The sequence below is a fragment of the Hoplias malabaricus genome, unplaced genomic scaffold, assembly GCF_029633855.1.
Source record: "Hoplias malabaricus isolate fHopMal1 unplaced genomic scaffold, fHopMal1.hap1 scaffold_145, whole genome shotgun sequence".
In the NCBI taxonomy this organism is placed as follows: Eukaryota; Metazoa; Chordata; class Actinopteri; order Characiformes; family Erythrinidae; genus Hoplias; species Hoplias malabaricus.
Genome location: NW_027101193.1, coordinates 40,001 through 56,830, shown reverse-complemented (window position 1 = coordinate 56,830; position 16,830 = coordinate 40,001). Strand labels below are relative to the sequence as shown.

General features: G+C 41.7%; 1 long non-coding RNA gene across 1 annotated transcript; it reads right to left on the bottom strand.

Moving 5' to 3' along the window:
* Nucleotides 1–6,556: 6,556 nt before the first annotated feature.
* Nucleotides 6,557–13,627, bottom strand: LOC136685315 (uncharacterized). The gene is made up of 3 exons (XR_010800090.1): nucleotides 13,268–13,627; nucleotides 11,579–11,673; nucleotides 6,557–7,480 (listed from the first exon to the last, which is right to left on the bottom strand). It is a non-coding gene; the product is annotated as an uncharacterized lncRNA (long non-coding RNA).
* Nucleotides 13,628–16,830: the final 3,203 nt, after the last annotated feature.

Below are 16,830 nucleotides of genomic sequence, written 5' to 3'. Positions count from 1 at the left end.
GCTCTTATCTACAAAACAATGACATTCATGACATTTTTCAGTCTGGATTTAGACCAAATCACAGCACAGAAACGGCTCTAACAAGAGTAACTAATGACTTACTCCTTTCACATGATAAGGGCTATATGTCTATTCTGGTGCTGCTTGACCTTAGTGCAGCATTTGATACCATAGATCATGTGATGCTTCTTGATAGGCTGGAAAATCTGGTAGGAATAAAAGGATCTGCCCTCTCTTGGTTCAGATCTTATTTATCCGATCGTTACCAATTTGTTTATCTGAATAATAAATCCTCTAATCATACTTTAGTTAAATATGGTGTTCCACAAGGATCAGTGCTCGGCCCTGTATTGTTCACACTCTACATGCTGCCACTGGGTCGACTAATCCGTAAGCATGGGATTCAATTCCACTGTTATGCTGATGACACACAACTGTATATATCAGCCAAACCCAATGATGTTGCTTGTCTACATAAAATAACAGAATGTCTAACTGAAATTAAAGACTGGATGATGCAAAACTTTCTCATGTTAAATTCTGATAAAACTGAGGTCTTGTTACTAGGTAAAGATACTCAGATACATTCACTCAGAAATGCTGCTATTGATAATTCAACAGTAAAACACAATGCCATCATTAAAAACTTAGGGGTAGCCTTTGATTCGACTCTCACATTTGATACCCACATATCCAATACAGTCAAAACCGCCTTCTTCCACCTACGCAATATTGCCAAAATTCGGCATATTTTATCATTAAAAGATGCAGAGAAACTAGTGCATGCTTTTATAACTTCACGTCTAGACTACTGCAATGCGCTCCTGGCAGGGAGCTCGTGCAAAGCGTTACACAAGCTTCAGTTAGTTCAAAATGCAGCAGCCAGGGTGCTCACTAGAGCTAGAAAATTCGAACATATCACCCCAGTTCTCTCGTCCCCACACTGGCTACCTGTAAAATTTCGCATTGACTATAAAATACTCCTCTTAGCTTATAAATCTCTAAATGGTTTAGGCCCGCATTATCTTACTGAACTTCTCATACCTTATCGCCCGTCACGTACACTTCGTTCACAGGATGCCCATCTACTCTTTGTTCCTCGCATTAAGAAAAACACAGCAGGAGGAAGAGCCTTTTCTCACAAAGCTCCTCAACTCTGGAATAGCCTTCCGGTTACTGTTCGGGGCTCAGACACACTCTCAATCTTTAAATCTAGATTAAAAACCTACCTTTTCAAACAAGCTTTTGGTTAATCACTCACCTTCAGGTTACTCCTTCTATATTGGTGTTCGGGCTGGTTTTCATATTATCACTGTTCTGTGTTAACCCTGTCATATCACCATAGCTACAGCATTCTTAGTTAGCTGTGTAGTAACCGCCAACACGCTGTCTGTCGCTGGGTTCTCTTGCCTGACCAGTGGAAGCTTTTTTCGCAGGACAAATTTCCCCGTTCTTTACCATGACCCTACTAACCTCTGTGTTTTTATTTGTTCCCTTTGTCTGGCTTTCTTTCTCCTGTCTCTCTCTCATGCTTTGAGATGTCCTGCTGCTCTCCAGGTGTTGCCCTGATCCAGCCCCTGTGTCCTGTACAAGATCCTGGCCTTGTCTCATCTACACTATCATGCTTGGCCATGCTGTTTTATTTCAGATTAACTCTGCACCTAATTTTAACTCACACTGAATCCCTGATCACCTCCTCCTTCATCAGACTCATACATCACTAATATCATCATCCTCACCATTTTCATTTCTGCTTCTCCATCATCACTAATATACTACATTTATATTACTATAACCCCTTCATCGGTCATTTCACTTTTACTTCTGTTCTCTGTTGTGTCTCCGGTGTCGACCCGAGGAGGATGGGTTCCCCGTATGAGTCTTGGTTCCTTCCAAGGTTTCTTCCTCGTGTGCTGAGGGAGTTTTTCCTTGCCACTGTTGCCCCTGGCTTGCTCATAGGAGGCTTGGACCCGGATCTCTGTAAAGCTGCTTTGTGACGACTTTTTGTTGTGAAAAGCGCTATATAAATAAAATTTGATTGATTGATTGATTGACACACACACACACACACACAGTCAGACATACGCACAGTAAGAAACAGAAACACGCACAGATACAGTCAGACAGACATGCACATACACAAACACACAGATATAGATTCACAGTCAGACACATACACACTCAGTCAGATACTCATACACACAGACACAGATAAACAGTCAGGCACACGGACACACACACATACAAATGCACAGACACAGTCAGACACACACAGATACAGTCAGAGACACAAACAAACACAGTCAGACACTCATACACACAAACAAATGCACAGTCAGACATAGCTAGATACAGACACAGATACACACACACAGATACACACACAGACAGATACAAATGCACAGACAAACAGTCAGACAAACACAAACACCTATACACACACACACACACACACACGCACAGAGACACACAGTCAGACACACAAACAAACACAGTCAGACACTCATACACAAACAAATGCACAGACACACATACACAGCTAGATACAGACACAGTCAGACAGAGACACAGACACATGCACACACAGACACATACAAACAGTCAGAGACATACACAGCTAGATACAGACACAATCAGACATACATACACACACAAACACACAGTCAGACACAGACACAGTCAGACAGAGACACAGATACACACATGCACACACAGTCAGACATTCATACACGCACACAAACACACACAGATACACACACCGAGACAGTCAGACAGACACAGATACAAACGCATTGACACACACAGATACACAAACACACAGATTCACAATAAGACACATACACACACAAACAGTCAGATACACACACAGATTAGCAGTAAGACACACAGTCAGACACAAACACGCACAGATACAGACAGACATACACACACACAGATACAGTCAGACACACAAACACAGATTCACAATCAGACACACACAGTTAACAGTAAGACAGTCAGACACAAACACGCACAGGTACAGACACAGTCAGACACACACAATCAGACACAGATACACAGCTAAAATCAGACACAGACACAAATACACACACAGACACCTATACACACAGTCAGACACTCATACACACACAAATGCACAGACACACCTATATACACACACACAAAATCAGACACTCATACACCAAGACAAACATGTACACACGCAGACAGATACAGTCAGACAGACACTGACACACACTCACACACAGTCAGACACATACCTATATACACACACACACCAAGATACAAATGCACAGACACAAAGATACAGTCAGACAGAGACACAGATACAAACACACACACACTGATACAGATACACAGTCAGACACAGAACACGCAGAAACATACACACAGATACAGTCAGACACATACACACACACAGACACAAACGCACACACACACAGTCAGATACATACACACAGACACATATACACACACACACCAAGATACAAATGCACAGACACAAAGATACAGTCAGACAGAGACACAGATACAAACACACACACACTGATACAGATACACAGTCAGACACAAACACACACAGGTACACACACGCAGAAACATACAGTCAGACAGACACACACCTATATACACACACACACACACACACACACACAGGTACACACGCAGACACAGTCAGACACATACACACACAGATACAGTCAGACACATACATACACACACCAAGATACAAATGCACAGACACAAAGATACAGTCAGACAGAGACACAGATACAAACACACACTGATACAGATACACAGTCAGACACAAACACACAGACACCTATACACACAGACACACACCAAGATACAAATGCACAGACACACACACAGTCAGACAGGTACACACGCAGACACACACTGATACAGATACACAGTCAGACACAAACACACAGGTACACACACGCAGAAACATACAGATACAGTCAGACACACAGTGAGACACATACACACACAGTCAGACATGACTAGATACAGAGACAGTCAGACAGTTACACAGATACAGACAGACACACACACACAGAGTCAAACACATATCAAATCAAATTTATTTGTATAGCGCCTTTTACAACTGACGTTGTCACAAAGCAGCTTCACAGTTTCAAAACAGAACATTTAAATCAAAGCCCAATGCAAGCAAGCCGAAGGCGACAGTGGCAAGGAAAAACTCCCTCAAGGCTGGAGGAAGAAACCTTGGGAGGAACCAAGACTCACAAAGGGGACCCATCCTCCTCTGATCAAACTATAGATTGAATTTTAAATGATCACCAATGAAGTGTCATTATGCTATATAATAATAATAATAAGGTGAGCAGCTGGTCTGGTCTGCAGGAGAATCCAGCAAACAATCTTCCATCAGTGGGCCACCATTCTCTCAGAAAACAGTAAAGGGAAGCAGTTAGTTTAGTTGAGTGCAGCAGAGAATAAGAGCATGTGAATATTTTCTTTAGTGTAGTGAGGGATCTGACTGTAACAGACTGGGAGGAGGGAAACCAGAAGGAGCTCAGGCAAAGACATCCTTTTGTTCCAAGCAAGAGAAATTGTGAGCACATCATCCAGGTTTACCCTGATTCTCCATGTCCATGAGTTCCTGAAATGACAACCTTAAACTAGACAGAGGTTAGTTGCCAAAGGCTAAACTGAACACATGTGTTTTGAGCCTAGACTTAAACATAGTGACTGTGTCTGCATCCCGAACACTAGCTGGAAGATTGTTCCAGAGCTGAGGGGCTTTGTAGGAGAAGGCTTTTCCCCCCGCTGACGTCTTATGTATTCTGGGTACTAGTAAGAGGCCGGCACCCTGAGATCTGAGTAATCTTGGTGGTTCATAGCGTGTGATGAGGTCTTGCAAGTATTCAGGGGCGAGACCGTGTAGGGATTTATACGTGAGTAAAAGAATGTTGTAATCAATACGGAATTTAACTGGAAGCCAGTGAAGGGCCGATAATACTGGGCTAATATGATCAAATTTTCTAGTTTTAGTGAGGACCCTGGCTGCAGCATTTTGAATTAACTGGAGTTTACTCAAGTTTCTGCTGGAGCATCCTGATAAAAGTGCATTGCAATAATCAACATACACACACACACACACAAATGCAGGCACTCATACACCAAGATACAAATGCACAAACACACAGAGTCAGACATAGCTAGATACAGTCAGACAGAGACACACACAAACAGTCATACACACAGTCAGACACTCATACAGATACAAATGCGCGCACGCACACACACAGATACAGTCAGACACACGCACAGTCAGACATAGCTAGATACAGACACACAGTCAGATAGAGACACACACATACACAAAAACACAGACAGACACACACAGATACAAACGCACAGACACACACAGATACAGTCAGACACACACAGATACAGATTGTCAGACACACACACAGTCAGACCCTCATACACACAAATACAGTCAGACACAGATACACCCACAAAGATACACACACACATACAGTCAGACACACACACACATTCAGACACACACACACACAGTCAGACACACACACAGATACAGTCAGACAGACAGATACACAGATACACCCACAAAGATACACACACACACACAGTCAGACAGATACACACACACACACAGTCAGACAGATACACACACACACACAGTCAGACACACACACACAGTCAGACAGACAGATACACACAAACACACACACACACACACACACACAGTCAGACACACACACACACACAAAGATACACACACACACAGATACATACACACACACACACACACACACAGTCAGACACACACACACACACAGTCAGACAGACAGATACACAGATACACCCACACACACACACACAGTCAGACACACACACACACACACACACAGTCAGACACACACACACACACACACACAGTCAGACACACACACACACACACAGTCAGACACACACACACACACACAGTCAGACAGATACACACAGATACACACACACAGATACACACACACACAGTTACACACACACACAGTCACACACACACACACACAGTCAGACACACACACACACACAGACACACACACAGTCAGACACACACACACACACAGTCAGACACACACACACACACACACACAGTCAGACACACACACACAGTCAGATACACACACACACACACACACAGTCAGACAGACAGATACACACAGATACACCCACACAGATACACACACACACACAGATACACCCACACACACACACACACACACACATACTTGTTTCTGTGCGTTGTGGGGGTCACCTGGAGGAATACTCACATTGTGGGGTCCACCCTTTCCCAAGGTGCTACAGACTTGAAAAAAATCATGCTTTGTCAAAATGCACTTGTGAATCTTAATATCACTTCAAATTACAAATATCTCACCAAAATTGATTCTGACCAGACGACCTCGTGACTTGTGGGGACATTTCAGGTTTGGAGTATATTTGGGGGCCAAATATTACACAAATCACCTGTTCTCATTCTTTGTGGGGACCAATTTCATTTTGAGAGAGAACAATGTGTAATCTATAATTAATGCAGAAAAACAACTAATCCAGGCCGATGCATTCGTTTAAAGATTAATTTATTAACCTTTAACGTTATTTGAACTAATTTGTTCTTTTATTAAACTCTGAAAAAGATAGGCACAGATGTGTACATACTGTAGAAGCAATGAAGTTAGCCAAAAACTGAGAGAATAAAACACAATATAAATAAATAATACCTTGAATAACTGATGAGCTTAGCTAGGATAAAGAAAATTAAAAATCAATATGAACACACACAATATAAACTCAGAATAATTTACATGAAACAGTCCATCTATGATATTAACCAAGAACTCCATTACGAACACTGTACTTACACTCGCTGTCCATTATATTAGTTACTCTTACCATGTAGGAGCACTGCCATGTCTGATCCACTCATACCAGAGCAACACATTAATTGTGCTTGTGCAATGCATGGGACCTACACTACTGGACTGTTTGGTCCCTGGTTGGCTTTTCACTACCACAACCTCACCCCAAGAAATGTATCTGGAATCAAAACAAATCGCGCTAGGTGGGGGTCCTCTAGGAGTACTGCCCATTGAAGAACAGGGTGAAATCTGGTAAACAAAGCATGCAGCACAAGAAATGGACACTATTCTGTAAATGCTGAACTACAAAATGCTCCTACATTGTAAATGGAGCTGATGAAATGAACAGTGAGTATAGACACAAGGTGTTCCTATCAAAACTGCCTGGTCCGAGAGAGCTTTGATCAAGTCTGAAAACAGAAACTTTAAAACAATATAAATCACATCACAACATTGCAGAGACAGGTTTAAGAGCCCACTGTTCAGATGTATACAGTGAACAAACAGCTTTCCAGGAACTTTCCATCAACATGAGCTTCTCCACTCCATGGAATTCACTGGACCTAGGTGACAAAAAAAAAATATATATATATATATATCTCAAAGGAAATTTTCCTATGCCTAAATTTTAATAAAAATTTCTCTTTTACCAACATCTTTTTTGGCACAAATTGCATGATTTAATAAGGCTGTTTTTCTTACAACATGCAAAAGAGAAAACAGACCTACATTGGCACTTAAAATGGTATCAAGCCCCAAATTAGGATTATTAGCTATTTTTTTTTGCAAAAAGTGATTAAAATAACAATTTAAATAGATAAAATTGTTTTCTCTCAATCCAACAAAAAATGCCCAAAATAACTACTGCCTCAGAATTATTAAACACCTTTTAAAACCCTTTGTGACAGGTGTAATTAATACTTAGTAGAGTACCTTTTTACCATTTCTTTATACTTGAGTGAATCCATCTCATTCATAAAACAAGTACGTTCATAAATATCATTCAATTACATGTTTCTTGATGGATTCCTGATATATGATCACACTGCACGATTGTAGCCCCGATTTTCTTGTCAAAGACGATGTTTTAGGGGATCACGGGAACAACCCTTAGGTCAGAGGCAAATCAACACTATCTCGATTGCTACGTGTGAACCGCTGAAAGATGTGATACAAGAGCTTGCCCAGAAATCGCTGATGCCATGCAAACAGCCAATAAATATCTAGTAGTATGAGACTTGTGACTGACAGTTAGCGAAGAGACAAGCTCCCATCAATGAGAATTTGAGGCATAGGCTGATGAGAAGAAGAACTACACTGTTGTCTGTGTTGTGTCTACTGGTCCTATTCTGTATGTATTTTAAGATCTTTGTAATTACTGCACTGTACTCTCTGCACTAATGTTCTGGAGTCAAATACGGAGTCAAAAAAGGGTAAAAAATTTTGAGTTTGTAAAACAATACTCACAAATGTAACAGACTTTGTAACTGTGTTTGAGCAACTACATACACGTTAAAATCCACAAATGTATACGTCAAATTTAAAACAACAACTACAATAAAAATAACTTAAATTCACAGATGTGTAAAAAAGATTTGCATTTGTAAATGAAATGTTGTGAATGTGTGAATCAGTAAAATACTTAAAATGTGCAAGAGCAAACCTTTTTTAAAGGTTCCAAATGTGACAGTGGGAGTTTTTGAATGAGATGGAAAAAAACACACATTCGCCTTCTCTGCTGTGTGTGCGAATCTCTTTTTGCAGTTGCGAATTAAAGACCCTGTTTTGAAGGCCAATTGATGGACCAATAGGAAAGCTTTAGCTGGACCAATCAGATCGCAAGGTTTGTTTAAACAATCGGATTTGTTGCTGTCAACCATAGCGCTTTTCCACCAAAAGAACTCTGGTTCTTGAACCAGTTCTGTTCCTGATTCTAGGAACATTGGTTCTTTCCAGTGAACCACCGCATTTCTACACATTTTGAGGGGAACCAGGAATATGTCATGAACGGAGACACTATGGCTGAGTTCAGAGGCATCCTGCTGACCTTGTGAACAGCGGAGAAACGTAACCAAGAGCCCAGAGCTTCAAATACAGCGTTATCGCCCAGTGGAGCTTGACAGGGTCATTCACAACGTTTCATATAAATAAATAATAGGAAAAAACAGGAACATGCCCCATTTTTATGCGTTTTTGGTGAAGTTAGGCGCAATTGCATGTGCGTTGATCAAAGCCGCAGCTCTTGTTTACGTTTCTCTGCTGTCCGTAGAAACGCGGCGGTTCACGGACCTGAGTTCATTATGTGGAAAAGCGCTATGGTTGACAGCAACAAATCAATGTTCCAATTGGTTAAACAAACCTCACAATCTGCTTGGTCCAGCTAAAGATTTCCTATTTGTCCATCAATTGGCCGTCAAAACAGGGTCTTAAATCCGCATCTGCAAAAAGAGATTCGCACACGCAACAGAGAAGGAGAATGTGTGGATTTTTCCATCTCATTCAAAAATTCCCCCAGTCACATTTGGAACTTTAAAAAGGTTTGCTCTTGCACATTTTAAACCGTTTGAGAAGTTACTGATTCACACATTCACAACATTTCATTTACAAATGCAAATCTTTTTTGCACATTTGTGAATTTAATTTATTATTGTAGTTGTTGTTTTAAATTTGTGCATTCCAATACATTTGTGGATTTTAGTTTTACGTGTATGTAGTTGCTCAAGCACAGTTAAAATTTCGTGTATGTAGTTGCTCAAAAGCAGTTACAAAGTCCATTACATTTGTGAGTATTGTTTTAAAATGCACCAGAGCAAACCTTTATGTTCCAAATGTGACAAAAAATGCACACATTCACCTTCTCTGCTGCTTGTGTAAATCTCTTTTCACAGTTGTGAATTTTTGACCCTGATTGGCCAACTGATGTACCAATAGGAAAGCTTTAGCTGTACCAATCATATAGTGAGGTTTATTTAACCGATCAGAACATTGATTTGTTGCTGTCAATCACAGCGCTATTTCACCAAAAGAACTCTGGCTCCTAAACCGGTTCCATTCCTGATTCTTGGAACCTTGGTTCTTTCCAATGAACTGCTGCATTTCTACACGTTTAAAGGGGAAACAGGTATACGTCATTAGCGGGGGAGTCGCTGTGCCTGAATACAGCGCCAGCACCAAAGACTGTTAGACTCATTGTTAGAGTCATTGTTTATTCTTTGTTTACCATGAAGTCAGACCCGAGTGAGATATAATACTGTGTAAATGTTGCCGAGTTCAGAGCCGTCCTGCTGAGCTTGTGAACAGCAGAGAAACGTAACCGAGAGCTGCGGCTCTGACCAACACAAATGGAATCGCACACAAACAGCACCAGAAAAAAAAAAACAGGGCGTGTTCCTGTTTTATTTCTTTTTATTTATTTATTTGAAACGTTGTAAATTACCCTGTCAAGCTCCGCAGTGCAATAACACTGCATTTGAAACTCAGCTGGGAACAAACTTTTCTAGGTCGCGAACCAGTTTGTGTAGATGGAAACATACCAAACGGTTCCAAATTCACCTTGCAAACTGGAACCGTTCTGGTTCCTTTTTGGCGGAAATGCACTATCAGAGATACAATAGAGTAGGGGTCCCCAATTACTTTTACTCAAGGGCCACATCCAACAAACATCGTAAAGGCAGGGTGTCATTCTCATATTTTTTCATACAGTACTTTACAAGATTTATTATTTCGGTTAATATATTAAGTCTATGTAAATCGGTAGGCCTTACTAACTACAGTTATTTTATTTTACAAACACTTCAATGAGAGAAGTGATAGTGGCAGGTGGAAACGAGATACCTGAATTTTTGTATTTAAATTGTATCAGCAGCAAATTGCAAGAATGCAAACCCCAGCCTTGTATGTGTAACGAGACCAATGGCCTGATGTGGCAGCAAGTCCAGTTTATATTATTACATTTATTCAAACTAGGAACTATGACTAAACGTTAACTACATCAGTGGCATAGCCACAAATTGATCTTTGGGTGGGCCTGTGTAAAAGTGTGTGGGCACAATTATTCTTTCTATAATAATAAGCAGTGTGATTTATGAAATTGTAGGCTGCCAACTTTCTGAAACCAAATTTAGGGACACATTTATAGTTTTACTATTTTAAATACTTTACAATTTATATAAATAAATCATGGACAGTTAATACAAGTGAGGACCAATGAGAAGCATGTTCTGTGGAGTACCTGCCCCTCCCTTTGGCTAAGGGAGACCTGCAGAGCTTTTGTCTGTTTCAAACTATAAGTTTTTACAGTCTAACCTCAAAACAATATAATAAATGGTGTCCTGTGTTGGTTCAATACCAAACACGGCTTTCAGTGTCCAAATATCGAACAAAGTTTGGGAACTGTACAGAACGTGGGTGGCAGGCACATGCAAGACCAGTAGAGATAGGTGTTATGGGATTTGTAGCCAAGTTTGCTGCATCCATGCATGTGAACTTCGATATCAGGTGCCGAAAACTATGGGCAGCTGTGGAGGAGTTATCAGAACCAGCTGAAATTCTAGTCAGCAGTTGTGGAAAAGAAAAAAAAATACTTGGGGAAAATGCATATTACTTAGAGAAATACACTGTAACGTAAACTGTAGTTCAGAAAATGTTGTCTGTATACTGACCTGTGAGTGTACTGCTATACTAGGAGTGTCTCCCTAGAAGTGGTCCCTACGATGCTAGACCTGACAGTGTGTGTCACCAATACAAACTGAAAGAGCTGTGTCAGAAAAGAAAATAATAACAAATTCAAACTAGACCCTCAGTGACACCAGTCATGAGGTAACATACACTGTAGTTCAGAAAAGCTGTCTGTATATTGACCTGTGAGTGTACTGCTGTAGTAGGAGTGTCTTCCTAGAAGTGGTCCCTACGACGCTAGACCTGACAGTGTGTGTCACCAATACAACCTTAAAGCGCTGTGTCAGAAAAGAAAATAATAACAAATTCAAACTAGACCCTCAGTGACATCAGTCATAAGGTAATGTACAGTGTAGTTCAGAAACGCTGTCTATATATTGACCTGTGAGTGTACTGCTATAGTAGGAGTGTCTCCCTAGAAGGGGACCCTTCTATGCTAGACCTGACAGTGTGTGTCACCAATACAACCTTAAAGAGCTGTATCAGAAAAGAAAATAATAACAAATTCAAATTAGAACCTCAGTGACATCAGTCATGAGGTAATGTACACTGTAGTTCAGATAAACTGTCTGTATATTGACCTGTGAGTGTACTGCTTTAGTAGGAGTGTCTCCCTAGAAGGGGACCCCACTATGCTAGACCTGACAGTGTGTGTCATTAATATAAGCTTAAAGAGCTGTGTCAGAAAAGAAAATAATAACAAATTCAAACTAGACCCTCAGTGACATCAGTCATGAGGTAATGTACACTGTAATTCAGATAAACTGTCTGTATATTGACATGTGAGTGTACTGCTTTAGTAGGAGTGTCTCCCTAGAAGGGGACCCCACTATGCTAGACCTGACAGTGTGTGTCATTAATATAAGCTTAAAGAGCTGTGTCAGAAAAGAAAATAATAACAAATTCAAACTAGACCCTCAGTGACATCAGTCATGGGGTAATGTACACTGTAGTTCAGATAAACTGTCTGTATATTCACCTGTGAGTGTACTGCTTTAGTAGGTGTTTCTACCTAAACGGGGACCCCACTATGCAAGACCTGACAGTGTGTGTCACTAATATAAGCTTAAAGCGCTGTGTCAGAAAAGAAAATAATAACAAATTCAAACTAGACCCTCAGTGACATCAATCATGAGGTAATGTACACTGTAGTTCAGAAACGCTGTCTGTATATTGACCTGTGAGTGTACTGCTATAGTAGGAGTGTCTCCCTAGAATGGGACCCCTCTAAGCTAGACCTGACAGTGTGTGTCACTAATATAAGCTTAAAGAGCTGTGTCAGAAAAGAAAATAATAACAAATTCAAACTAGACACTCAGTGACATCAGTCATGAGGTAATGTACAGTGTAGTTCAGAAACGCTGTCTGTATATTGACCTGTGAGTGTACTGCTTTAGTAGGTGTTTCTCCCTAAACGGGGACCCCACTATGCTAGACCTGACAGTGTGTGTGTGCACATTTGACCAAAACCTTTTCAATAGTTCCGTCCTGAGAGGGTCCCCACAACGTAAGGCCTGAGAGTGTGTGTAACCAGTACCATCCCTAAGGCCTCACCCAAAAGCAATGAACTATCACAATTTTGTACCAGAGAAATTAACTTCAACTGACCACAGTGACCTGCCTCACTAAAACCTATTTCAGTGACTATATGGACATAAAACCTTTTTAAATACCTCCAAGTCAGAGGACGGCGCTCCAGCGCTGAGCACAGGACCGGAAGCTCAGTGGGTTTGTTCTACCATGTCCATCGTGTCAGCGGTGTCCTCTCATGCCTTCTACAGAGATTTCAAACAACAGTAAAACATTTCGGTGAACACCACACACAAATACATTAGTATTTAAAGTGCAATACATTTTACAACATGTTTAATCTCTCATCAGTTAAACAATTGCTGAGTCAAATTGACTTGACATGGATACACCATGGTATTAAAAAACGTAAGACACATTTGTCCTGACACAAGTAACAATTTCAGATTATACCACCAATACAACCGCCAATACAACCTGAAAGAGCTGAATCAGAAAAGTAAATAACCAATTTAAACTAGACCCTCAGTGACATCAGTCATGAGGTAACGTACACTGTAGTTCGGAAAAGCTGTCTGTATATTGAGATGTGAGTGTACTGCTATAGTAGGAGTTTCTCCCTAGAAAGGGACCCCTCTATGCCAGACCTGACAGTATGTGTCATTAATATAAGCTTAAAGAGCTATGTCAGAAAAGAAAATAATAACAAATTCAAACTAGACCCTCAGTGACATCAGTCATGAGGCAATGTACACTGTAGTTCAGATAAACTGTCTGTATATTGACCTGTGAGTGTACTGCTTTAGTACACTCTAGATTTAGATTATGGGAAGTGTAGTTCCTTTGTAGTTCCGAGTTGCTTTTCCTTCATTCAATGTAGAACGGTGAAAACTACAAATCGCCATTTTATATTCGGTTCCATTACACAGAGCCATTATCTTCAACCAAATGTTCGGCTGAGCTATTTTAATACATAAAGAGTGGACTATATTTACACGTATATGTATTTTACTCTTGAACGTGTCACCATTAAAGACTTTATAACGCTGATGTTTGAACTAAAAGTTTTAATTTAAATAATTTAATTCACCTCCTCACTAACTTACAATATACTACACCAGGATTAATATTTTGTAACTAAATGTATGTCCATGTACATTTCTTGTTAAGATTATTTTCTATGTTTAAAAGACTAACTAGTTGTGTACGGTGTTTTATTTGTGTTTACCTTGGAGAAGGAGCCATTAATGCAGTGTTTAAAGGACCCTAGTTCATTTAATATGAGTCACTATCAGTGTTGCGTAGACGCAGTAGTGAAGTGTGTACAGACCCCCACGATCTGTGTGTTCATGCAATACCACAGAGTGCCACCGGGGGCGTGGTGAGCAGAGTCACACACAGATGAGACACACGGCTGTCAGGTTTGTGTGAAGCATGGGGGCCAAAAAAAAAACTGCACCACCCATATCAGCATGGCCTCCTGAGTCAGCTGACCCATTTTGGCTGAAAACATTGTGGGGACCAGCAAACCAGTCCCCACCATGTTTTTGGTCCCCACACCGTGAGTGTGCTAACAGGTTGCGGACCCCACCATGTAATATAAACAAACACACACAGTCAGACAGACACACACACACAGTCAGACACACACACACACACACACACACACACACACACACACACACACACACACAGTCAGACACACACACACACAGTCAGACAGACAGATACACAGATACACCCACACACACACACACAGTCAGACAGACACACACACACAGTCAGACACACACACACACACAGTCAGACACACACAGTCAGACACACACACACACACACACAGTCAGACACACACACACACACAGTCACACACACACACAGTCACACATACACACACACACACACACAGTCACACACACACACACAGTCACAGTCAGACACACACACACACAGTCAGACACACACACAGTCAGACACACACACACACAGTCAGACACACACACACAGTCAGACACACACACACACAGACACACACACACAGTCAGACACACACACACACACAGACACACAGTCAGACACTCACACACAGTCAGACACACACACAGTCACACACACACACACAGTCAGACACACACACACACACACACACACACAGTCAGACACACACACACAGTCAGACACACACACACACACACACAGTCAGACACACACACACACACACACACAGTCAGACACACACACACACAGTCAGACACACACACACACACACACACACACTGTCAGACACACACACACACACAGACACACACACACAGTCAGACACACACACACACAGTCAGACACAGTCAGACACACACACACACACAGTCAGACACACACACACACACACAGTCAGACACACACACACACAGTCAGACACAGTCAGACACACACACACACACAGTCAGACACACACACACACAGTCAGACACACACACACACAGTCAGACACACACACACACACAGTCAGACACACACACACACACACACACACAGTCAGACACACACACACACACACACACAGTCAGACACACACACACACACACACACAGTCAGACACACACACACACACAGTCAGACACACAGTCAGACACACACACACACAGTCAGACACACACAGTCAGACACACACACACACACAGTCAGACACACACACACAGTCAGACACACACACACACACACACACACACAGTCAGACACACACACACACACACACAGTCAGACACACACACACATACACACACACAGACACAGACACACAGACACACACACAGACACACAGACACACACACACACACAGTCAGACACACACACACACACACAGTCAGACTCAGACACACAGACACACACACAGACACACACACACACACACACAGTCAGACACACAGTCAGACACACACACACACAGTCAGACACACACACACACACACACACACACACACACAGACACACACACACACAGTCAGACACACACAGTCAGACACACACACACACACACAGACACACACACACAGTCAGACACACACACACACACACACAGTCAGGCACACACACACACACAGTCAGACACACACACACACAGTCAGACACACACACACACACACACAGTCAGACACACACACACACACACACAGTCAGACACACACACACACACACAGTCAGACACACACACACACACACACATACACACACACAGTCAGACACACACACACACAGTCAGACACACACACACACACAGTCGGACACACACACACACACACAGTCAGACACACACACACACACACAGTCAGACACACACACAGTCAGACACACACACACACACAGTCAGACACACACACACACACACAGTCAGACACACACACACACACACAGTCAGACACACACACACACACACACACACACAGTCAGACACACACACACACACAGTCAGACACATACACACACAGTCAGACACACACACACACACATACACAGTCAGACACACACACACACACACACACACAGTCAGACACACACACACAGTCAGACACACACACAGTCAGACACACACACACACACACACAGTCAGACACACACACACACACACAGTCAGACACACACACACACACACACACAGACACACACACACACACAGTCAGACACACACACACACACAGTCAGACAGACA